Below are 24,849 nucleotides of genomic sequence, written 5' to 3' on the forward strand. Positions count from 1 at the left end.
CGGACGAAAAACTAAAAAAGGTAAAGCTGCATCAATTGCGACTGATCCAAATCCTCCGCTGACGCTCCTTACTAATACGAACCTTATTGAGGTGTATATGGACGGTATTTCTTTGACGGCGTTAGTTGATAGCGGAGCTCAGTTGTCCATAATGAGTGCTCACCTGTGTCGCCTACTCAAAGAAGTCCTCACGCATGTAGCGACTAAAGCGCTCTGTGTAGCTGATGGTGGAACTGTGGCCATCACTGGAACGTGTATCACTCGTGTTAGAATTGCCGGCCGCCATGTCCCTCTTTTATTTACGGTGCTTGATAATTTCCCTCACGACCTAATCTTCCACGTGGACTTCCTATCGACGCATTTTGCCCTGATCGATTGTGCCGCCGGTACTCCCTAGGACTTCTTCTTATCTCGGACTCTCACTCTGAACTCCCGACCAGCCTGTGCACGACTGACTTCTTCCGGATACCACCTAAAGCTCTCACATTCGTTGAATCGGCAACACCCTTTCCCGTGTCCGACAGTGATTATATTGTGACGCCGATTACTGATGTTCTCCTGGCGCGTGACATTACTGTGCCACACTCCACCGTAACCATTGCCTCTAAGCGAACATATTTATCTGTCATATATTTCTGTTTTAAAAAACAAGTGCTACCCCAAAGAATTTCGGTCGCCACGCTAAGACCCTTAATTGACGACCACGTCACCTGTTTTACGGCAGACGTATGTCCCGATCACCCACATCACTCGCAGGATGCTACGTGCCACGATGCGACTTTACGCTCCATGATCGCCCCGGAACTCAAATCTGAGAAGTCAGCCGCGCTATGCCGCCTTCTGGCTTCATACCGCGAGATATTTGACATCGACAGCCATCCACTCGGCCAGACTTCACTCATCAAGCACCGCCTTTACACAGGTGATTCTCATCCCTTTTATCGGCGACCACACCAGGTGTCTGCCGCCGAGTGTAAAGTATTTCAACTAGAAGTCACCAAGATGCTAGCCAAAGGAATTCATGAACCATTTTCGAGCCCTTGGGCGTCCCCCGCTGTGCTCGTTAAAAAGAAAAATGGCACGTGGCGCTTCTGCGCGGATTACCACCACCTGAATAGAATCACGAAAAAGGACGTTTACTCTTTACCCCGTATTGATGACACTCTCGATTGTCTCCACGGCGCCCGATACTTTTCTTCAATAGACCTACGTTCCGGCTACCGGCAGAATGCTATCGACGAAAAAGACCAAGAGAAGACTGCGTACGTAACTCCAGATGGCCTATATCGGCTCAAGGTTATGCCGTTTGGTTTATGCAACGCCCCAGCCAAGTTCGCGTGCATGATGCACTCTCTGCTACAAGGGTTCAAATGGTCAACTTGTCTTTGTTATATTGACAATCCCGTTGTATATTATCCAACATTTGAGAACCACCTTCAGCATTTGGCTACACGCCGACACCGAGCCTTGCGTCTTTTCTCTTTCGCAAAGGACATGCCTCGGTGACGAGCAGCGCTATGATGTGTCCTTGCGTGCTATCATTGAGCGCCTCGAGTCACAATTGTCCAATCAATCTCATCGCTCATTCGTGCTCCACGATGGTGTATTATACCGCCAAAGCTTTGAGCCGGATGGACCAGCCCTGCTGCTTGCTATTCCAAAACAACTTCGCTCGAAAGTTCTACATGAACTTTATGATCTTACGACTGCTGGCCACCTTGGTGCGTCATGCACTCACGACCGAATACGCCGACACTTCTTTCGGCCACGGCTTGAACGCTCAGTCAGACGATACGTTGTGGCTTGTGGGAAATGTCAGCAACGCAAAACACCATCGACACTTTCCACCGGACGCCTTCAACCACTTTTCATTGCACCAGAACCGTTCTTCCGCGTTGGCTTTGACCTACTTGGCCCTTTCCCCTTGTCTTCCTCGGGTAACAAGTGGATAGCCGTGGCCACCGACTACGCCACGTGTTATGCCATCACACGAGCTCTTCCAACAAGCTGCGCCACAGATGTCGCCGACTTCCTCCTTAAGAACGTGATTTTACAACACGGAGCCCCACGGCAGCTGCTTACAGACCATGGCCGCACCTTTTTGCTGTAGGTCATGGCCGACATCTTGCAGACCTGTAAAACAAGAGACAAGCTGACTACGTCATACCACCCGCAAACAATAGGACTCACGGAGCGTCTAAATCGAACTCTTACAGACATGCTCGCTAAGTATGTTTTCATCAACCACACCGACTAGGATCTCGCGTTGCCGTACGTCACATTTGCCTACAATTCTTCGCGCCATGACTCTTCGGGTTACTCTATATTTTTTCTGATGTTTGACCGAGAACCAACGTTGACGGTGCCCCTAGACACCGTCATACCATACCCTGCAGTACCGACCAGTGAATATGCCATGGATGCTCTCACTGGGACCACTCACGCACGCGAATTCACCCGTACTCACCTTCTGACCTCTCAAGAGAAGTAACTGCGTTTGTATGACCAACGACAGCGCGACGTACACTTTCTGCCCGGTTCTTTGGTCCTGCTCTGGTCTCCGACCCGTCAAGTTGGCTTGTCAGAAAAACAGCTTACTTGCTACACAGGTCCATACCGAGTCCTTTGTGTGGTTACCGCTGCAACATACAAAATTGGTCCTGGCACCCCGTCGCCTTCATGTGCCCAACAGGCTACCAATATTATACATATTGCGCGCTTGAAGCCCTACAGTTCTCCTAGTGACATTGACATTCAGACGCGCCGAGACGGTGCTTGTGCCGCCGGGGGATATGCTACATGCATGTATATTGGTATTATAGGGGGAGACGCGCGTGTGAGCCTGACGAAGAAGACGAAAGGTAGTCTCCGCTCGATCGCTGGTGAACCGGTCACGCCATTACCACTGGTTGTGAATACATCTTACCCCCAGCCTCGCCGATACGGCGTCTCGTCTTTTTGTAACACAATGAATCAATTGATTCACCCAAGTTGAAGGATTGCTGACAAAGCATCCAGAGGTAGTCAGCTTGAAAAATAGATAGACATGCGTATAGACAGATAGAGAGATAGACATACAGACGCCAAAGGTACGTGCAGTACGCAAAGAAATTCTTCGCATTCATTAACAAGACGTAGAACTTAGTCCTGCGTGACAAGCAGGTGTTATGCCGCGGTGCTACGCCAGTGCTAAAAGCTGTTTTGTATAAAAAGCGTGATAATATTTTGAACTATTGGGCAGTATACTCCTAACGCATTTATTATGGCGTGGCAGAATTACAGAATCGCACAGGCACCCAAACAAGCTGAATATATGAACTGCGCCGCTTAAAAGTAGTTACAGTGTACCTACGGAAGCAAAGATACAAGAATAGAAAAGACCGCGAATGACAGTTAAAGACAGCACAACAACAATGGGCCCAATGTTGTCGAAGGACTCCTTGGAATCCACTGCTGAGACTTCCGCTGCGTGTCCTCTTTGAGCGTTGCGAGATAATAGGCAAGCACCACTCAAACGCCACGCGTGAGATTATTGAAGCCTATCACCTAAGCAAGTTTGACGGTACATGCGTAAGTCACCCATCAGTTGCGCTATTGCAGAAAGAGTTTGCGTTTCTCGATCATTATTAAGCTATGCATTGGTTCAATCAACAATAAACAAAAGTTCTGCTGATATTGTTTCGCAGTGGCTGTATACTCCACCCTTCTAAGCATTCCCAGTTTCTTCTTTGTTCGCTTGTATATGTACACCACTCCGCAAATAAATCATTGTTGAATATCAAAACTTTTTTCTATTCTTGTATCTTTGCTTCCGTAGCTACACTGTAACTACTTTTATTTGCGCTGTTTGTATATTCACTTAGGTCCTACCCAATTGCTCAAGTTTTCATGCCCAAACAAGTTGACTGCTCAGTAAGTGGGTGGTCTATACACTCTACGATAACTTCAAACAGCTTATATTACGTGCGAAACGTTGTTTTACCTGCGGTATGGCTCAAGGCGATATAGGTGGGGTCTGATAACGCTGTAACGTTTCAATCTTCATGACGAAGCTCAGGCATACTCGACGTTTTCTGTGGGTAAAATATTGACATATAAAAATGAAGCAATCAGAACGCATGGCAAGATGTTCCAGGATACATGGCATGCAGCGAAGTGCTGTGGAAGTTATTCGTTACTTCAAGTTCATATCCGAGAAAAAAATTGATTGATTGTTCGATATGTGGGGTTTAACATTCCGAAACCACTATATGTATGAATTTAATATGCGCTATAGTGGAAGGCTCCAGACATTTGGACAACCAGGAGTTCTGTAACGCGCACCTCAATCCGAGCACATGGGTTCAAATCACTTTCGTCGCAATATAAAAGTGCCGCCACCGCAGACGGGATTTCATACCGTGACCTTCGGGTACCGTGGCGGGGCTTCCGAGGAAAAAATATTGCAGTGATGATGTTCACACGTTGTAACAAGATGGCGCGCACCGAGATATCTATTCTTGTTTTTCACAAGGTATGCATAGGCACAGAAAAAAATAGAAGAACGCCAACCAAATATCACCTTAACTTAAAATAAATGACGTTACTGCTCCCGTAGGGAGCCTCGTTGTTCGTGAAGCGATGAAGCGACGTGTTCATTTAGCTTTGACTATGACCGTTCCTTTCGGGACCAGTTTTTGTCGAACTCTTGATTAAATACTTAAGCACTGATCAAATTTCATGTTTAGCTCACTCACAAATCAAGATGCTTCCTTCCTCAAGGAGGGAATGGAACGCCTACGCGCTATGTACCTAAACATTTCTTGTTTTGGTTTATCTAACGACACAGCAGGCCGTAGAAGGTCCATACGCGAGCTAAAAAGTAGAAAAAAGTTACGAAGTATGTGGGATATCCAGAGTAGTGTATGTAGGCTATCTACAAAGTGGATCTATGAACCATTACAGAAAAATAAAAAAGCAATACACAGAAAGCGAGCATGCAATATAGAATTGCAAAATTGACAAAACTACTTGCATAATGCACTAAAGTTTCAGCAGGCAAATGTAGCATTCTTTTAAAACAGGGATGACGGATTTAAAACGTCATGGATGCGTTAGATTTGGGTCCGATGAGTTTACGAAGAGGTAGGCTGTTCCAGTCAAGTTACCATTGGAGGAAGACAGAACATTTCAACATGCTCGTTGTAGCATTATAAGGGATTATTGTGGCAAGGTGAAGATGTGTTGTTTTGCGGAAAATGAGGGGCTTAGTTTGTGATTCAGGCGTGAGAGAACATTTATTGTCTCAATGCAAGGGTAGAGAATTGGCCCACAAATATTTATCCTATGTTGCAAGGACTGAATGTTATGCTGAGTCATTTGGTCAGTTAAAGAGGGACTGTAGTCTCATTTAAAACAGATGAGCCTCACTGCCTTACAATGTATTCTTTCTAGCGTGTCGAGGTTAACTTCACTTAAAGGATCCTATACGTGAGCTGTGCATTTGTGCTGACGATAGACCAGAGGGTTGTGAGTTATCAGACGGGCTTCGGGAGGAGCGTCTTTCTGTTTGTGTCTACGGTAGCAAATCTTTTTGAAAGCTGTGACGCAATGTGAGAGATGTGCGAGTTCCAAAAAGAATAATAGTTAATGTAATTACGAAGTATTTCTGTTCATAAAACTACTTAGGTGACGTAGAAGAAATATTATACGAAGACGACATTTTTATTGTTAGTAAAGAATACTCTTTTATAAACAATGTGCCGCATATCCTATTGCTTGCAAGACGACAGGTAATTTGGCGGTTAGAGTTCAGAACAACTTGTTCTTGCTGTCAAGCTATTTGAACGCAGATTTAACAGTCGTCAGCAAAAAATTTTATCTGTAAAGGTGCAGTAATAGTGTGAAGAATAATATTCATAAAAAGTTAATAATGGTCCAAGAGCACTTGCCTCTGGAACGCCACAAGTTACAGGAAGCTCAATAGAAGAGAAATCATCGACTAAAACGAATTGCTCTCTGATCATAAAATAAATAGAAGTTTAATAGTTTACAGGGTCATACGTGATCTAACGGTTTACAAAAATTGAAAAATGTGATATTAACTTGCCCTGATTTGTCGATCCTGCAAACAAGACTATGAATTCAAGTAGTTAGAAAAACGCTAGGTGGCTCTGACAAGCTGTCGTGTCAGCATGTGCTTCACAAGTTCTCCGGCTTTTATCAACATATGTGTCTGCGACTAATTTTGATGGTGGCTTTTTGTAGTTATTCCCCACGCACTAATGCAAACCACAACTGTGAGTGACTGGAACTTAGTGTTACAATGTTAGATCCGCTAATTTCGCGTGAGACCTCGACAAATCTCTTGGTGCAATGTAAATGGAAAAGGATCACTGGCGTGCGCGTCGTTCGCGCACTCGATAACTCTTGCGAATAAACCTCCCGATGCATCTGCGTGTCCTGGAGCTTCAGGAATGACGGACGCGTGACGCCATGACCTTGATAACATGAATAATTAAGACTCTACTGCTTACAGTCTTCCAATATCGAGTGGACCCATTGACCAGAACGCCAGCACCAACAGTAAGAACAGAGCGAACTAAGCCTGGAAGATGGTATGCACTCTGCGGCAAAAAAGAAGCTCTTGCGTAAGAGAAGGTCAAGTCAGTGACTTTTCGGGGACCTGAAACGAGCCATTAGCTTCCACTGCTGAAAAACCTAGAACATCAAAACGCAAACAAGCCTACAGGCGACTATCGTTTGCTCAAAAATGACTTCAATATTGTTAAACGATCCCAAAAGAGGCGTCTCGTCAAGAAATTGACTCGTCCACTACTGGCGGACGCTGTCACTGCTGCTTGGAGGGGACCACTTTCAAGTGAGCAATATTCGCTCAAAGTCAAGCCAAGCTCCAACATCTTTACTCCATCGACGTCGCACTACATAGTTTCGGACCAAATTAGGCCTATTACCACACTATCATCAACGGCCGGCCTCAATTAGTCCACGACCTACTGTACTCCTTACCTGCAAAGATATCCTTTCTTCAGTGTCAACGTCTAGTTTGTACCTTCTTCCACTAGGTCCGTAACCTACGAGCGGCTTGGCGCTCGTCAGCACCTTGTTCGCAACCGTCAGTTTCAGCGTTTGCGGTCATATTTTGGCCATCAGGGCACTCATATAGCGTAAATATTATTCATTATTGCAAAATCGTTGGAATTAATTATACTAAATGTCATTCAGAATTTTTGGCAAATAATTGGACGCGACACCACATAGGCTGTCTTACGTTATGTGAGTTCTCGAGTTCATACAATTGTAAATAGTGCACAATAAATAGCTAACTGCAATGATTGGCTTACTTGACTTGCCTTCTCTGTTTGCAGAAATAATCACATGTATGCCGGTAGTTTAATACAGAATGCGGGCTCCAGCGCCATTCAAACAGCCAAAGAGTAGCAGATGAACAGGTTAAAAGTATTATGGGCAGTGCCAAAAACTTCGAGGGGTTGAACGAGAGCAGATACATGGTTTCTTCAAAAAACCCTTCCATCTAGGCAAGTTAAGAATAAAGTAAGTCGTGATTCAGTCAATGTTTACGTAGATACAACTGAAGGGACAAAAAAAAGGCGTCCTTCATGGCTTGGACCCCACACGACGTCAGAAGTGCCTAAAGCTAACCTACGCGCATACGTATGTACACGATGGGTTGAAATTCTACTAGCCCACATTTTGAACACAGAAAACGACCGTTATTACATTTTTGCGTCGAAGCACCTTAGGGTTGAACCTTGTCTTCCATTGTCCGCAGCCCTGGTTTTCACAGAGTACGCCAAAGACGTTGCGATGGGAGTGCTCGCTCCTGACATACACTGCCGCTCTCTCTTCAACCATGAGCGGTCGCACCCGCTATAATTAGAAACGCGGCTCAACTGTGAAGGTAGCTCAGGTGCTTGTCATGGTCACGTAGACCATAAGTGGACCGAGACGAACAGTCTCAGACCTATGCTACTGCTGTGCTGCCGCGAGAGTTCGCCTGCGATGACGATCATTGTAAGTACTTGGTTAACTTTATGTGTAAACGTAGTCTGCACCACAATACCATATAGAAGCATTGTTCTTGTTGCTTCTCCTGCTGTCACTCTGACGGAAAACCATAATATAAAAGAATCAGTTATGAATGCAAGCTCCGCCTTGAGTGTTTGTAAGAAATAGAGTGAGAGTTGGCCTTCTTCAAAGCTTACCATGTTACGAAACCGAATAATACAACACTTGCTAAAGCGATTGGCACGTCTGGCTAGGTTTCCACCATGACCAGTTCGATAGAAGTCACAATACAACAACAATGCAGCAACTACAGACTATGCAAAGGTCTCTGCAGCATATGTATGCCGTATTGTACAGTTTGAAGGGTTAGGTCAGTCAATTTGTCACCAATTGTTCCTAAACAAACTAGACATAACCAGAGTGCTCTTCTTGTCTGTCTTCTGAAACCAAACCCAGCCTCGGCCAGCGAAAGCATCATCCATGACGAAAAAAACATAATTGCACCTCGAATACCTTCAGATTTGGCAATGGAATGTCTCACACTCCGCAAACGGACGGTGGCTCTGCAACAGTTTTTTCTTATTACAATGCCTGTCAACCCTGATCCTACTCTACTTCAAGAGGTTGGTAACAAGCCGTTCAAATTGAACGGCCACTACGCAATATCAACTCCAGCCTGCCCTACAGTCACCGCGTTGGTTCTCAAAGATATATTTCATCTCAATAACAAATTATCTAGCAACTAGCAGCACCAGCCATGCGCTCATAAGTAAGCTACCGCAAAAGCGCAGCAATGAACGAATGAAATAAACTTGATTTGGACAAGGCTCTTTGTACTTCAGACCTACGGTTGTACTTGATAGCGCTTAACAGCGGGCAACGAACATACAAGACGCTCACAAAGGAACTTCCAAAGAGCATGCGCTCATAGCGAAAACCCCGGTAATTGATAAAATGTATGGGAAGACAAGAGAAGGTGGAACAAGCGATGTACACAACAATGATGTAATCGAAAGCTGCGCCGCAGAACTGGTTCTGCGGCGCAGCTTTCGCAGAACCAGTTCAATCAATGAATGGTATGTTTTCCTATTATCACATGACTGCCATGTGCAAACTCCACCCAGAGATTGTGCAGCACTGCTTTAAGACGAGTTCATTCGCTACGCTATGTGATAGTAAAAGCCCTACCTCAACGTCTGTCACCATGGTTTTCTGTCTTCATGGTATTCACCTGTAGACCCGATGGTCGCAGGATTGAATCCTGGACTCAGTGAACACAATTTGATGGAGGTAAATTGCTCGAGGCCAGTGCAATACTATATAGGTACACGTCGAAAATCCCAAGGAGGTGGAAATTTCTGAGCTTCTCCACTAGAGTGTCCCTTGTAATCATATCATGGTCCTGGGACTTGAAAACCCACAGGCACCAACACATATCACTATAGCACTTGCACATGCCACCGACAAGCTGACAACTTTCACGTAGACCATACCGGAGCATTGTTCAAACAAGAGAGCTGTCGCACTTCAGAACTATGTAATGCAGCCCTTCTTATGTGTGACGATTCGTTATTATGTGAAGTTTAACATCTTAATACCACCATACGATTATGAAAGACGCCGTAGTGGAGGGCTCCCGACATTTCGACCACCCGGGGTTTTTACGTGCACCCAAATCTGAGCACACGGGCCTAGTGCAGTTTCACCTCCATCAAAAGTGCAGCCACAGCAGCCGGAATTTCATCCCGCGCACTGCGGGTCAGCAGCCGAATACCTTAGTCACCACCGTGCGGGGGTCCTCATGTCTGTAATGAGTGTAGTTGCACGGAAAGGAATAAGATCGCGCTTTGGTCAGAAAAACTCCAATGACTTTGAGAGGGCGCTGATAGGTACCACTGCAATTTAGCCGGTGTTCAGAGGATCCGTATTGCTGGGGCTGCACTTCTTAGTGAGTATATACACCCAAGCCCTCCTGGCACGAAATCGCTTTCTTTGCCGCAGCGATTTTCTCGTTCTCTGTTGTAGTTCCATCGTGATCGGCTGGGTAATGGGAAGGTCATAACGGACGAAGGACCGTCTCGTTTTTGCCTCTCTCTTTTAAACGTGCCCCATTACGTGGCTCGATTTGATCCGGGTACCGTATACAAAGCAAAAGGAATCGGGGCTATTACCTCGTGGTATCGACAAATGCCTCGCTCCTTCTGGTGAGTGCTTCGAGTTGCAGGATGTAACGTATGCGGTAATGTGCGTTTCTGGGTTGACTAGAGAAAGAAAAAAAAGAGAGAAGACCAGTGAAGCCAGCGTCAGAAAAATGGTGTGTCGGGGTAAATCGTTGCTATACAGCCCTTGGACTAACTCCCAAAATTTGACTGCACTGCTTCCCCAACTCCTAGAAACTTGCTCGTCTGCCTGCCCGTTTCGTTAAGAATTTAGTGCTTTCCAACAGCTGTGTCGTACTGACTACACGGGTTATATACCGTAAACAAAAACTAAGCAACGTTCATCGTGGTCAACCCGCGCATTGTATACCAGCCCTGAAGTTTCAGTTTCGGTGGTTCTGCTTGTGCATATACCCTATGCGAGACGACAAGACGGCATCCTTAGGGTGGTACGTATTCACAACGTTAGATTGTCCAAGAAGCGAACGGTACATATTATGTTATTATTATGATAACACTGAGAGTTCAGGGCCAGGTTATACACTATCAGCGCTTAAAGCAACATTTAAAGTAAGAAAGTGAAAATGGGGAATTGCGGAATGGTAAATGCGCCAAAACAGCGTGTCACCGTAGTCGTAACTGTATGTAGTTAGGGTAAGTCATTGAGGTTCTACGCATACAAGTGACTCACGCTAGCGAACGCAGTGACACTACTCTAGAATAAATACATGTAATTATATTGAGTCATGTATTTTCTATGCTTTCATGTAACTCGTTAATGACGTCACCATAGCACTACCGAAATGTTGTTAAGATTACTCTTTACTCGCCAACAGCTTTAATGTGGTGTCCGTAAATCTGCTAGGCCAGCCAGATGCCAACCTTCGCGGTTCATACACATTCGTGCCTTTCTTTCATACAGGGCCATTTATATGAATTTTCTTTTTTCCCAACAGATTGTTTTATCTGAGTTTTATATTTATATAGTTTTTTGCAATAAAATAGTAATTAATATTGCATTCTTTATTTATTTCACGCCACAACATCAGCATCAAGGGGACGGAATTGTTGTGGGCCACGGTCATTTTGTCATGTCGAGACACTTACATCGAAATGATTTAGACTCCAACCAAAAGTACGTGAAAAAACCCGACATCTCAGATCCGACTTGGTTCAGCGGCTACGTTGCAGCGGCGTCTTCAAAGCACTCGTGGGGTGGTTATTGACCCCCCTCTTTCTCTCCCTTATTGCCATGGAGCGCGGTCCGTGTGTATACACTAGTGGAGTCGTTCCGAGAGCACGAGTGATGTTTTGAGCCGTTCGCTGTGTAGTAGCCACGACTCGTGTAGTAGCCTTCTCCTCCAGTTAGTCTCGCCTTCAAGTATGGTCGTTGCGTCGAAAATTATCCAGCTGTTCAACGTCTCAGCATGCTCGGCGACTGCGCTGCGCCCTTTGTAAAGCTTCCGGATGTCGTTTGCGTGTTGTTCGAGTCGTTCCGGTAGATTTTTTGGCTCGCCATTATTCGAAGAAGGGCACTCGGTGCACGGGATTTTGCAAACGACACCAGGAATCCTGCACTGTGTTGGCCGGTATTGCGGGTGAGAGAAAATGCGGCCCAGCGTACATAAAGGGACGTGCGCGATGCGGACCCCTTGATTTTTGAATACCTGCGCCAACATCTCACTGGTTCCTTGGGCGTTAGGGACCGATAAGCGTTTCAGAGGGCTGTCAATTAATGCTGATAGAGGTTTTCGTCTCCTCTGTTGCTCTGCGTGGCGGATGGCGGCTTCAATGAAATCTTCCTGGGATCTGTTTTTTAGTTATCCTCTGTATTTCGTATTTTTCCTTATCCTCTGTTGCTCTGTTGTATCTTTTGTAGTTTCTTTAGTTATGTATCTACTGATGTGTTGTGATGTGATGTGTAATAAAAGAGCTAAAACTAGTAGAACTTAACAATATAATAATTTGTCTAAATATAGAACTGTTCGATGACAACAAAATTTAATATTTTACCTGTATTGCAGAGTAGTTGGCGAAAAACAAAGAATAACTGGCTCTACTATTTCACGGCCCAGCTTTTGGTGAGGGGAAACTATTATTCTTTTCCGCAATTTAGGAAGTGTGTGACATGAAACAAAGAAAAGACCCATCCTGATTCAGAAGGAGCAAAGTAGTTCGGTCACCGAAATGTGAAAGTTCGCGCGTTTTATAGTCACTTTACATTGACCTACGTACATTTTTCGACTGTGTAGTGAGCGGAGTCAAGGCATGCGCGTCGGCTGTAGCGATGCCTTAATTGAAAAAAAAGAGGCGAGAGAACGAACGCATCAATACATTAGGAAAAGTGGAACTGTGCATTCTCATAATAAAGTAAACTTGTTGATCTATTCTTGCAGCATTAAAACTGGGAAAACGAATTTCGTTTGCGATGCCAAACAAGAACAAACTGTTTTTGGGCGTGAACACACCTGCTGCAAGAAGAATACACAGCATCGACGGCTATGTTTGAAACGAAGTACATGTACTCGGACCTTGTTAAAAACAACAGAATGGAATTCTATGAATACCAATCATCGACAAAGGTTAAGTTCCATGTTCAAGTTGAGTTAAGTCGGAAATAATTGGAGGCGAACGGACAGTGGAACCGAGAGCGGAATATTTCTGCAGACAGCTATTTTGCAAAAAGGGAGGCAGGGGTTCGTTCGGAAGTTTTGCGTGTTTTCTTACCAGATATTTTTCACTCTGCCGTCAAAAATGTTGTACTCCCTGGCGTGTTGCAAGAACGCTTTGAGGTTTCTGTTTCTTTTTATTTTGACCACTTGTAAAATGGTGCAGATGCATGGTTGAAAATGAGTGCAATAGGAAGGTGACGGCTATTGTATAATTCACGCAAACTCCTCGCATCAGGAAAGCATTTCTGTGCTTTGAGGTGCAAATGTGTTGATGCTGCCAATAAAAAAAGTATGTGGGAGGGTATGAGTGCCCAGGTTCACGACAAAACATCAAAAAGAAACTCGAACACACAAAGAGCGTTTCAATAAATGCTTTCATTAGAGTGAGAGGGTCAGAGCATGGTCACACAGGCGTCTTGCAGAAAACATCGGTGCGTCGCCTCGGGAAATGTAGGCCAGCCCTGTGCGAGCTACGTCGGCTGGGCCATCACGTGAAGCCGTAGGTCGCTGAAACTTGCGAAAAAACAAATTGCAGACTCATTTTATTGCAAATAACACAAAAATATGGTCAAACATTAGGGTAATGGGTATGATGATGATTCCTTTTATAGTGAAGTTCTTCGATGCGACGTAATCTGTATGTCCAAATAAGGTTTTGTTGCATCTATTGCATCACATCCCTCTTTCTAAGGTTACTGGCAAATTCCGATGCACGCAGCTGACGAAGAAAAGACGACATTTGTTACGACTGACGGACTTTACGTGTTCAACGTTATGCCATTTGGATTATGTTATGCTCCTGCGACATTCGAAAGATTTATGGACTCTATATTGCGTGGTTTAAAATGGCATATATGCATGTGTTACCTTGATGATGTCGTAATTTTTGGGCGTACGTTTGAGGAGCACAACACTCGCCTAGACCTCGTGCTCAGCTGCATTGAAAAAGCTGGCCCTGTATTGAATTAAAAAAGTGCCACTTTGGCGACCGACAGACATTGGTGTTAGGATATCTCGTCGACAAAGATAGCATTAGACCTGACCCACAAAAGACAGCGTCCGTTGAATCGTTCGAGCGTCCTAAATCTATGAAACAACTGCGTAGCTTCACCGGGCTCTGCTCGTATTTCCGCCGGTTCGTACCCAAGTTTGCGGATGTCGTTCACCCCCTGACGAGCCTTTTACGCAAAAACAGCCCGTTTCAGTGGACCTCCAAGTGCGATGCTGCTTTTCACAAGCTGAAGTGTTTGTTAACTTTGCAGCCAATACTTCGGCACTTCAATCCTTTGTCGCCCACGGAAATTCACACAAACGCAAGTGGCATCGGTATCGGTGCCGTTCTCGTTCAGCGTTCTGGCAAGGAGGAACACGTTGTGGCGCACGGAAGTCGTTCTCTTAGCAAGCCTGAACGCAACTACACAGTGACCGAACAGTAATGCCTAGCGGTAGTCTTTGCCGTGCAACGGTTTAGCTCATACATCTATGGTCGCCCGTTCACTATCGTCACAGATCACCGTTCCCTGTGTTGGCTGGTCAACCTTCGTGACCCATCCGGCCGCCTCGCACGATGGGCCATTCGTTTGCAAGAACATGTCTTCACCATTTCATACAAGACTGGCCGTCTACACGCTGATGCGGATTGCCTCTCCAGAATGCCGCTACCATCAACAGATTGTGAAGGCGATAACTTTGACCACCTTATCGCTTCTCTGTCGTCTGGCTTTCCCGATGCCGTGACTTTCGCCGTTGAGCAGCGTAGTGACCCAAGCTTAAAAGCTCTCTTCCCTGGAGCTAGAAATTTATTAAGCGAAGGCCGATTCTGCATCCGAAATGGTCTTTTTTACCAGAGAAACTTGTCCACGACGGGCGCCCGCTTTCTGCTAGTTGTTCCTGCGTCTCTCCAAACGTCTGTTCTGCGTCTCACGCATGATGACCCCCCCCCCCTTCTGGCCATCTAGACACCGCACGAACACTTAGTCACACGAAAGAGCGGTTCTATTGGCCGAAAATGAGCAAGACAATTAGGAACCACGTGGCCAGCTGTACGCAGTGCCAGAGCCACAAGCGGCCCTCCTCAGGTCCAGTTGGTCACTTGCAACCTGTAAAGCCTCTCGGTTTCCCTTTCGAAAAGGTCGGAATTGATCTGATGGGGCCATTTCCACGCTCCTCAAAAGGTAACCGGTAGATAATTGTATGCGCCGACTACCTGACGCGGTACTGCGAGACGGCTGCTTTATGCTCCGGCACAGCAGTCCATGTTTCGGAGTTCCTGTTGAACTCAGTCATCCTCCGACACGGACCTCCTCGCGTGATAATAAGTGACCGTGAACGACAATTTACCGCTGATATTGCCGAATCATTACTTCATTTGTGTGCTTCAAAGTTCCGACACTCAACTGCGTATCACCCACAAACTAACGGCCTCACCGAGCGCACAAACCGAACGTTGATCAACATGTTGTCAATGTACGTCGCCTCCAACTATAAAAACTGGGATGAAGTTTTACCATTCGTCACGTATGCCTTCAACACGTCGAAACACGAAATGACAGGCTACAGCCCTTTCTATCTGCTCTACGCTCGCTCACCTCGACATACGCTGGACACTATCTTTCCTTTTGTCGTCCATGACGATTTAACAATTGCGGAAACTTTGTGTCGTGCGGAAGAGACACGTCGACTTGCCTGCCTACGTACACTGGCAGCGCAAGAGTCCTCCAAAACTTGCTACGACAGTCAACACAGGCATGTAACCTATGCCCCCGGTGATCTAGTGTAGGTGTGGACCCCAATACGCAGACGTGGCTTGAGCCAAAAGCTCCTGGCACACTACGCCGGTCCTTTCGTGATACTTCATGGTCTCAGCGAGGTCAACTATGAAATTGCACTTGTCACCACTAGTGGCGACGTTCATGAGAGACAGAGGTGACGCATGTTGCCCGCCTGAAGCCGTTTACACGAAAGATGCAAGAATGACTCGCCCAGAGGGCTTCGTCTGAGACCGGAGGAACGATAAGAAGTATCACTACCAGGAAAAACAAGGGAAGCGTGGGTAGAGAATGAAGACAACGTTGCCTCCACTGCGATGCCTCTGAGAGGGTACGAGCCATGGCGGTGGAGATCATCATCATTATACGGAGATCGCGGACTCAGGGCCCAATAAAGACCTTCATTAGTTTACCTTGCCTTGTGTAACAATATATTTCTGATGGCATCCCTCTAATTTTATGAGTTTATGAAGACATCCTTCATTTTATATGTATTTATGTTGACATTTCTTTTTCCATTCAAGCACACGTTTTTACATCTTACCTTTAAGTACTATGCGATGGTTCTGGTTCTATAAATATATCCGCTGATGTTTTGTTTTAATCGATAGCAATCAAATCACGCTTTCATTACCAGCCTCGCTGCCTTAATATCCCTACACTGCACAAGAGAGTCCTGATATGTTGCCGAACGTTTTGGATACCTTACAAAGACATCCATCTGGTAAAGAGCAATCAGCCTGATTAAGCACCGACCTCAAACACACCTATCAAAAAAAATTTGCTTGCAGCGTACATTTTGTAAAATACATGCACGCAGGAACATTCGAAAGCCTGAAAATTACTATACGTTGTGGGAGCAACAGTAAATCAGCAAACGTAATGAAGCTTCAAAAGCCATACAGCATTAAAGCCAGTAACGCTTATGGACAAACCCCTACAAGACATCAATCTCTTCAGTCTGTGAAGCTCCATGAAGGTCAGTAAATATGTGCAAGCCAAAACATCTCTTAAACTTGTAGATATCAGTGTTGTAGAGGTGTAAAATCTATCCAAGGTTCCGACAGTGAAATCAACCTTCAATGCCTATTTCAGTGTCTGAGACTTCTCTATTTCTGTAAACAAGCCCGCCTGAATTGCTGCGCATATTTTAAACATGGCAACAGGCCGTTGGTTGAAAAAAAGGATCAGGCGTCAACTTTTTCGTGCCCCTCAGATCAATCGCTGTTTTCTTAACGACATATTTTAGTAGGCATTCTGGAATTGTTTTCGTGTCTTATTGTTCACCTTCTTAACTGCATTCTTCACGAAGGCCTGAAGACACCGTATTTTTTAACGCTGAAATGCATACCTTCACAAAGAATGAAGAGTGTCATTAAATACGAAGAATTTTAGCCAACAAAAAGCACATTTAGCGTATCTATCTATCTATCTATCTATCTATCTATCTATCTATCTATCTATCTATCTATCTATCTATCTATCTATCTATCTATCTATCTATCTATCTATCTATCTATCTATCAAGCCACTCACGTTTCAATGCTCTCGTGATCACCCCCTTAACTTGGCGTGAACCAAAATTAGCATGGGAGGGTAAGATGGCTTGACGAATATAATGAGCTGCTCAAGACCTCAATAATGTCACAATAACGTCAGGAACGTCATCAAATACGTCCCGCCCGACAGTCGCACGTACCCGCAAGCGTGTATGTGCCGCTTGTATGCGGGTATGTGCCACAGGTGATTGACACTTAGTATCTACCCAGGAACGACGAGAACAAACATGGGCAATTTTAACGTGCGAGCGTCAAGAAATAAACGAAATCGGTAGCGTCAATCCGACGAATGTAAAAAATAAATGTCAGGATCACAGCTAGAATTGAACCCACGTAATCTGTGTAGCAATGAAGCATTTTACCACAGAGGTATGTCAGGTCTCGGAACTACTTTTCAAATAGACGTTAATCTTCGTGAAACGTCAATAGTGGTTGCAGCACTGCCTACCAAATTTTATAAACATTACATATGTGCTCCTTTCATACAGCCGTCACGTCGGGTTAACGTCATCAGTGGTTAGCTGCCATGCGCTGAAGTTGATTCATGTGACAGTGTTCAGGGCCAGCATCCTCGCGAGCATCAGCGCTTTTTATCAGCTTCTTGTGTTGCTAATACGTATGTTACAGTTGGCATCGTTGCGCAAGTGCAAATAACTGGTTATATAAACATCTGCAACTCTTCAACATATTTATTTATTATTTATTAGAATACCCTCAGGGCCCGTAGGGCATTACAGAGGGGGTGGGTACAACATTTATAACACACAAGAAAAAAAAGACAAAATAAAGAAACAAGTGTCAGATGCGCAAATCAGGAAGGCAACATAAGTCAACTAAAATGTATAAGTAAGAATTCAAGCACATACAAGACAAAGATAGATAATGGAAACTGCGTATAGTTACAAGCATTGCTGATAAATTGCAGTCTTGAATAACAAAGGGTCTGTTATTGTTACAACGGAAGAGGGAAGGTGGTTCCAATCGGCGGCTGTTTTCGGTAAGAAGGCTGCTGAAAAGAATTTGGTGCGGCAAAACGGAATGGCAACCTTATGCTGGTGATCAATGCGCGATGAGTGGTATGACGGTTGTGAAATGAGGTCTCGCTTCATTGATGGATTGTGAAAAAATATCTTATGAAAAAAATGCAATCGCGCCAGTTTCCTCCGGACAGTTAAATTGGGTAGGTCAAGGTTAGATTTCATTTCTGATATGCTAGCAGTACGGAAATAATTAGAACAACATATGTCTGTGTGTGCAACGTTTGATCATTTTATTATGGTCATTTAATGACGTGTCACTCAATAAAAAAATATCAACACGCTCACCATCCATCCGCATGCTTCGCATAACATCGTTTCCCAGGTACGTGGGAGCTGCCGTTTTTTTTTGTTTGCTCAGTTCTTTTTTTATTTCGTGCGATAGTTGTTATGGATATCGGTGGCGACCGTAGAAAACTACGACAGGCACAACCCTTGTTGTGATTTGATAACAGCTTTCGCTGTAAAAAGTGTTGAAGGACCCCTTCGTTAAACATTTTTGACGAAACACAAGCGGTACAAACTCTGAAACCGGCCCCATAGGTAAGTGTGTTACCTCTGCATTCACGCCATCGGAAACCTACGTTGGAGAACAGCTTATGTTCAACTTCAGGTTCACCTTCTCCTATGGCTTATACGTACTGTGAGGGGTTTGCCAAGAATTGGTTGGGTTTATCAATTGTTTTTGAAATTTTACACTAGTGGAGGTTATTTGCTTCTTTGTGACCTGTCAACTTTTGCACATACCCACTCTGGGGGATTATTCATGAAACCTTTTAATTTATAAACGGTAACTACTCTATTATTTACCAACCTGTAACTACAAGACGTGTTAAGGAAAAAGTCCGTAAAGTACAAACACATGCAGGGACCTAAAAGAAACATTAGTAAGAGAAAATAAGTGCTATTAACATAACGAAACGCAGAAATTTTAAGATAGTCAAAAATCTAAGTGTACCTGACCCGATCAAATTCAGATATACACTTTACGTTTATTCACAATAACATTTGTATATCCAAGGATTTCAAGCACCTATTGAAGTGAATATTATGTTGAAATATGCTTGGTTGCTTCAATTAAAAAACAAACTGCTTCAAATACGTTTGTGACGAGCGATAGCAGACGACGCTTGGTGCGCGAGACACTCACCGCACGCATAACGACGTGTTGTACAAAAGAGACCATGACCCAGCAAGCAGCCGATTTCTCCTCTGCCTTCCTGCACAACGACAAGCTAAGACTCTCCGTGAAATGCTTGAAGGACGATACCGTGGGCACATGGACATCAGGCGAACATTTGACGCCTATAGGTCTAATTACTACTGGCTGAAGCTCTAAGCAGATGTCACGCGGTACGTGCGTCATTGTGACCTTTGTTAGGGGATGAACATGTCGACATTGGTGTCTTACGGTCTTTTACAGCTACTAAAAGTCCACAGCCCATTTCACACAGTTGAGATGGACATAATAGGGTCCTTGAAAACTTCAAGAGGTTACAAGTACATCATTGTAGCCATTGATTACGTCACAAAGTTCGTGGAGGAAAAACCACTCCGAAACATAGAGCTGGAACCGTCCAGAAGTTTGTCGAACGACAGATCATCTTAAAGCACATAAGCTCAGCTGCAATTATCACAGACCGCGGTACTCAAATAGTGGCGCACTCTACTGAAGCATATCTCAAACATCGAGGCATCAGACATGCTGTCACTACCACATATCAACCCGCAGCAAAGGGCTTGTGCGAAAGAGCCAATAAGACAATCAAACAGATGATTGCGATGACTGCTGCCGGGTGAGAAAAATGGGCCGAAGTCCTCCTTTATATTGTCACAGGTAATTAGTATTAGTCCTAACTTTAGCGCGAAATCGCTTAGAGGTAGAGAAAAAAGAAAACATTGCTTCCTGGTCTGGGAACAAGCAAGAGTGTGAAAAACCTAGGCCTAAAGCGGACTTCTTAAAATACAGTATTTTAGATCGAGCAGTTGCTACTGCTTGCTTATCATCATAAGGTGCCTTAGAGTACTTCAGTGGAACTGCCGTTCAATTCTATCTGCAACTAAAGACTTATTATACCTAATTTCTCAATAATCTCCAGACGTCATAATGCCACAAGAAACTTGGGTGCCTGCTGATCAAGACTTCTATCTGAAAAAACTATCAGTGCTTTCGACTGGACAGACTCACGTGGTGGAGGATGAATTTTTTTCATTTCACCCAAAACTTGCCATAAAGCACACTTAGTTTACAAACGAATATCGCACGATTATGAAGTATTCGTTCTGGAAATTCACTTTCCCGGAGGCGCGCCACTATCTATAGTCAACCACTACTTTCCAGCTGGAATACAAGATGAAAGAGCCCTTCATGTTAATGTGAGTTTTTGCAGAAAGAGTATACTATTTACGGGAGACTTCAATTTCCATCACGCGTCGTGGGGATTCCGCACTGATTCATCGGGAAAACGGTTGTGGGACTGGACTAATCGGAATAACCTTATTTGTTTGAATTTGAGTGTTCCTACATTCGTTCGATAAAATTCGAGGTCCATCTTAAATTTGACATTTACAAGCTCAAATGTGACAATATCGTCTTGGACTGTTCTTGATACCACTACAAGTAGTGATCACTGCCCCCTGGTATTTGAAGTCAGCATTTCTTTAGTGACGGTAGATCGCCAGGTGCGAAGTTTTGTAAACTACTCTAAATTTAAAAAGAATTTACAGTCAACGTTGTCTTCCTTGCCCAATATGGAATCAAATATGAAAGCTATGAGCCTTTGTTTCACTCTAAAGTGTACAATTAAAAAAGCATACTTCACTGAATATTCAACAAAAGGAAAATTCATATCTACCAGGTGGAATCTGTAATGTGCCAGAGATTATAGACGCCGCAAAGCTGCATGGAAAAAACTCCTTACCAAGCAATGTCCGACTAATTGGAAAAATAATTTATTCGTTAAAGCTACGTTTAGGAGAACAGTTTCATTAGCGGAAGACGATTATGAAGAAAAATGGTATAGCTATCTATCCAAGAGTGGCAACAAGAAAGCTCTGTTCAGATTTCTCCGTGATCCGAAAGCTATTGCAGCACCCGTAAATATTGACTCAGTATTTTTTTTTCTCCAACTGAGTTGGAAGATACATTAACTGAAATCGCATTAGGATTAAAGAAGAGATTTACATCACAGATTAAAATGAAATTTGCGAAACCTTCATTCGGAAATGATTGCGATGATGAAATGATGACAGAGGTCCTAGACCAGATGGCGTCACTTCAGGAATGTTATAAATATTACTCGACATCTCTCCTGAAGACCTGTTTAACGTTGTAACGTTGCAACTATTCACTTGAAAATAGTTGGATACCTCCTGACGGGATACTTGCAAAAATAACACCGCTTCCTAAAAAATAGGGGCTAGGAATGCAGATGGATAACATTAGGCCAATCGCTTTAACATGACATGTAGGTAATTTAATAGAAAGAATGCTTTGCATTAGGGTTACGTAGTTCATAACAGATGATGCAATACTCAGTTGGTGCCAGATTAGATTTAGACCAGGTTGCTTTATATGGGGGGGGGGGGGGCGCACGTTGATTTAGAGGCTCGTATAAAGCTTGCTCGCCACAGACGACAATATGCGGCCCTAGTAACCCTTGATTTAACCAAGGCGTATGATAGTGTTGAACATCTTATCCTTATCAATGCCCTAAAAGAGCTAACGTTCCCGCAGTACATAACGAATTGGATATACGACTTTTTAAACGACAGAAAATTTTATTGCTCCCAACGAGGTGTTTCCACACCGAAGTATAGCCAAACGAGAGGTGTTCCTCAAAGCTCTGTTCTATCGCCTGTGCTATTTAACATTTTGTTAAGTTCAATACAACTGAGTGATAAGGTACAAGTATATGTATATGCAGATAATATTGGTTTTTTGCATGGGACTGTGACATTATTTACTACATTTGACTTTACAGTTTTATTTGGCAACATTGCAAACCTGGTTTCAGAAAGTTCATATGAATCTGAACGTAATTAAATGTGCTATAATAGTTTTTCCATTGGGCGTACCAGTTTATATTTCTCTTCAGTACTATCAAGAAATACTTCCCCAGGTTAACTGTATTAAATATATGGGTGTATTGTATGATCAAAAACTGAGCTGGCGTGATCACATTGAACATAATAAAATTAAGGCTACACGCGCTGTTGGGATGATAGGTAGGCTAGGCCGCCTCCGTTCCGGTCTTCGCAGAGATACGCTTATCATGATTTAGTGCAATTACGTTCGTCCGATTCTTGAATTTAAATGGGCACTACTCTCTGGTGAACCAGCATACCAAATAAACCCCTTTATTCTTTTAGAGCGGGAAGCTCTTCGAAGTTGTTTAGGCATGCCAAAATTCACAGATAACAATGTTTTGTATCAAGAAGCTTGGATATTTACCCTTGCTTGCAGATTCCGTATTTTAACAGTCAAAACCTAATTAAAATTTTCTGAATCCACTTAAAGAAGGCGACAGTTTGTATTCTTTACCGAGCCTGGTGTCTTTTTCAATGAGGATTGGTCCTGTGTATATAAACCCCAAGTGCTATTTGTTCAAACACTTATAGATGCTTTAAATGCTAATATATTCGAGATCACAGCATCTGAAAAACCAATCGGCCAAGTGCAAATAGGATTTGACGATATCTTCCCCATGAATGCTTAACACTTGCCCTTTGAATATTTTATTGGTTTATTAGAACAACACCTGTCTCAATTAGGTACTAATATAGTAATTGCAACGGATGCATCTATGAGTGGCGAGAAGGCAGAGTATTTTTTCTCTCTCATTATTCTGGTCATTTTCATTACGCCTCCCAGATTATACCCCAATATTTGAAGCGGAATTAACGGTCATTATATTAGCTATTCGTAAACTTCCTGTGACTCACTCGACAGCTGTGATAGTGACTGACTTGTACTCCCTGTGTTCACTTTTATTATTGTCGTCGGCATCAGCAGTACTAGAAACTTTTAAATCATTAATCCCAGCAAACATTCGTCTATTGCGAATGATATGGGTGCCAGGCCATCGTGGTATATTTATAAATGAGATGGCTGACACAATCGCGCGAACATCCTTGATCTTGCGATTGTGCCAATCATGCCTCCTACAGCTTATGTAACAGCAGCGAGGTTAAGAAAACTTTCCCTTCTTGAAGACTCATCAAAAATTACGATACCGAATCTAGATTTCTCGCACCTCCACTTCGCATAGAATATTAAATGGTGTCCCACGCGTAAATTGGAAGTCTTGATAACAAAATTACGTTGCCGTGTACCACCTCTTAATTTCTACCTAAACAGGTCTGGTCTGGTACCATCCCCTCTGTGCTCAAGCTGTAACGAACCTGAACATATCGACCATTTCCTTAACACGTCACCGTTTCAAAAAACAAAGAAAAGTACTTCAAATTTATAATTAAAAACTAGGAATATCACTTAATACTCCCAATACTTCGTCTTTTGGGGCCGCTTCATTGGGACATAGCAACAGGAACATCTGCGGGGCTCTCTGCGAATTCCTATGTAACACAAGAAGATTAATTTGATGAGTTATTGATCAGCTCTCGAATTTTACTAGCCAATCTAGCATTTGTTATTCAGCTGTTACACTGCAATGATTTAACCTTCAGAATAATTTCATAGAACGATTACACGTCAGATATTCAACAAATTTGATTATTTCTCTTCTCCCCCTTTTTCCTTTTTTTGCATCGCGGCAAATTTTTTTCACAGTCAAAACAAAGTATTCTCGTTGCCCTAGTCTAGAAAACCTAAAGGTATTGGCTTGCAATAACCACCGCCTTCTTGGCCAATCCCCTTTAGTGGGTGAGAGCCACAAAAGAAAGAATCAAGCAAGCAAGCAAGCAAGTGAGCAAGACGTCGATTCGTGGCTGTCTGTCGTTTCGTTCGTGGCACTGGTGGAGGTGCTGGGTAAAGGCGCCTCGGCTCCAGATTTTCAGCCGACACACCGAGCTGCTTAGAGACAGCAACAGCTCCCACGACAAGAAGCAGTCGCCGCCTGTGAGGAATATCTACCGAATACGATCCTCTCTCTCAAGACGAGATGGCAACCTCGACTACCAACCAGGCGAGTCAGACCAACGATGCCTATTCTTTTCTCCCGCATGCTTTTCATGCGCCGCAAATACCACGCTAATTCCATGGAGACATTTATGAGGATGTTGATGACTGGCTTGATCACTTCGATCGAGTGGCCAAAATGAACGAATGGGATGAAGCTCGCAAGCTGCGAAGAGTTTACTTTGCGTTGGAAGACTCTGCCGAAACGTAGTATGAGAATCACGAGGATTCCTTTGTGGCAAGGGTTCAGCCGACAGTTTTGCGATGCATATCGCAGCGCCGGAATGAAAGAGAGAGCGGAGCAGGCTATGTCGTCTCGGAACCAACGACCCAACGAGAGAGTTTCGATGTTTGTCGAGGACACGCTTCGACTCTACAAGCGTGCCGACCCTGCAATGTTTGAGGAAAAGAAGGTACGTCATTTATTGCGTGGTGTAAAAGAACAGCTCTTCACCGGACTCGTGCGCAATCCAACGACGACTGTGGC

The 24,849-nt window shown here is 44.0% G+C and overlaps 1 long non-coding RNA gene across 2 annotated transcripts in view; it reads right to left on the reverse strand.

Moving 5' to 3' along the window:
* Window positions 1-456: 456 nt before the first annotated feature.
* The window catches only part of LOC142784521 (uncharacterized), a 247,088-nt gene continuing 222,695 nt past the window's right edge, over window positions 457-24,849 (reverse strand). The window contains exons 2-4 of one of the 2 annotated variants that reach the window (XR_012888664.1): window positions 10,200-10,289; window positions 3,983-4,073; window positions 457-2,133 (exon numbers count right to left, since the gene is read on the reverse strand). This is a non-coding gene — a long non-coding RNA (uncharacterized LOC142784521). The remainder of the gene's footprint in view (window positions 2,134-3,982; window positions 4,074-10,199; window positions 10,290-24,849) is intronic. The other variant, XR_012888665.1, reaches the window with a different exon arrangement.

Source organism: Rhipicephalus microplus, unplaced genomic scaffold (assembly GCF_043290135.1).
Source record: "Rhipicephalus microplus isolate Deutch F79 unplaced genomic scaffold, USDA_Rmic scaffold_14, whole genome shotgun sequence".
NCBI classification, from domain to species: domain Eukaryota; kingdom Metazoa; phylum Arthropoda; class Arachnida; order Ixodida; family Ixodidae; genus Rhipicephalus; species Rhipicephalus microplus.